A 2,302-nucleotide genomic window follows, 5' to 3' on the forward strand; every position below is an offset into this window, starting at 1 on the left:
TCAATGTAGGGTAACTGGCTTCCATAACAGGGTAACCCATATACCAAGGCAGGGTAACTTTAGTCTGAAGGTAGGGTAACTCTACCCAGACTCACTGTCGAGTAATTCAGGGTAACTCCTAAATTGACTCCTTAGATTACCTTACTGAGTAGTGTAACTACTGCTCCTTACTAGTACCTGTATACTTCTTAGTATAGTATAGCATGCCCAACCGAGGTACCTAACTAACAGTACCTCTAGTCAGCAGACTCTAGTCTACCACCATTCCTGCCACGGTAGTCCCTTGATACTGGTCTAAGTATTGGTTTGGTTAACTGTAATAGTACTCCATGGAGTCTTGTTACAATAGATTCCGTTTTAGGAACTAACCAATATACAGTGGACTTCAGATAGGTATGGGTATCCCATCTATTTCTTATAGTCTCTGGGACATAATAGATATAGTTGTAGATTATAATAACAAAAATCACTAATTACTTTCAGCCTATAGTTTAGGATACCTAACTTTGACACATAATAACTGAATGTGCCTCTAATTGATTTCTTCTATTCTACTTCCCAGAAGTACACAGAGGTCTCCTCCTATATAACCTGTAAGTAATCTCCACTCAACTAAATAACAACAATACATTTTATGTTATAAAGTAGGCTTCATTGAATTAATATTATAGGTCATAGGATGCAAACTTTCGTAATCTTGCTAAGGACATGTAGGTCTTATAACATGGCTGGACGGGGTTCTGGACAACTCCAATAAATGAGGGTCTGTCTATATTTACCCTACTGATAGGTTTGTATACTCTCCTATGCTAAAGGATATTTCTAGTATGGTAGAACATGATTAACTAAGGTATTATACCTAACTAATAGTATCTATATTTAGTAGACTTCAGTCTACTACTATTTCTATTAAGATAGTCTCTTGCTATAGGTATGGGTATATATCTAGCCTTATGTAAAAACTGTTATTCTGACAGATTGCTTTAATACATTACACTCAGTAGCCCAAGATTCTTCAATTACATACATCAAATTCTGTTAAGATTATTTCTTCAATCAATTGATCTGGTTTTATTAATTCAAGAAATGTTAGGAGTACCAGGATCCGACATCAAGGAACCACCCTAAGTTGAGTAACCCTACTCAGAATTGGAATATCTGGTCTCCAACAACATGCTCCAGTCCTCTTATATGGCTCACACATCCTCTTACATATCTATCTTAGTTGCATCCAGTGACTATAATGCTACACTATTAAAGATTTCAGAGTAATATTATATATATTACTACTGTCAGTCCGACCAGATCCTAGTTACAGAATATATGAGAGGGGACCTTTGGTGAGGTCCGGGAAGTGGAACAGAGTAGCTCCATCAACTAGCCAAGGTTTACTAAACTTCAAAGATGAGACATCTTGGACATGAGCTGTAAGTAACAGGACATTTTCATTGAAAGATATGATACTAAATGTTGGAGAATGTCTACAAAGAGCTAACTTATTCTGATCTACCATATGATAATTAGAATAGTTTAGAATGTCTAGGAAGCACAGCCGAAGAGGTCAATAGACTGCTCAGAGTATCCCAACTAGGTTAAGGAATACATTATGGTTGTAGGAATTATCACCAATATTAGATAGCTAAAGGCCTGTTACATAGAAAAAGTAAAAGTTGCCAACTCTGGGATTATCTGCCAATCTGGTAGAATGGATTCATATGAATTAGTAAGAAGTCATCCAGAGGATATCTGTGGGTCATTTCATAAGTTAGAGAGGTTTAAAGTCAGTAAACTAGAAGGGTAGCATCTACAACTACTCCTGCACATAGGACCTGTAAATGAAACTGGTCCTTTAATTAATCAGAGAAATAGTTGGAACCCACACTGCTCAACTTGGGAATAAGGCCATAAGTCTAAGAACTCTGAAAATTGGATAATTACGATTGGAAACTGCACAGCTTCCAAATAGCAAAATAGTATATTACCGAAAAGTGTGTGATGGCTTTCAGAGTCACCTGGTATTTGCACTTTTGGAAAATACCCGATATTATAGGTTATAGTTAAAGAGGTGGATAATTTTTATCAAAGATAGATATAGTCCACAAATACTCAGAGGCCAAATGTAAATATTGTACTGCCTTCCATGCTTTTAGACATAATCAAGTAACTCGTAAGAGACCTTAATAATATTGTACTTGTTTTACAATTCTATTCTACTTTACCTTACTATTAGTAGTTATAAATGAAACAAGTAACCCTTCCGGCCTTCCTAGAAAAATCTCTATCTACAAAAGGAATCTTGATT

The sequence above is a fragment of the Tuber melanosporum genome (genome assembly GCF_000151645.1).
Source record: "Tuber melanosporum whole genome shotgun sequence assembly, scaffold_125, strain Mel28".
Classification (NCBI taxonomy): domain Eukaryota; kingdom Fungi; phylum Ascomycota; class Pezizomycetes; order Pezizales; family Tuberaceae; genus Tuber; species Tuber melanosporum.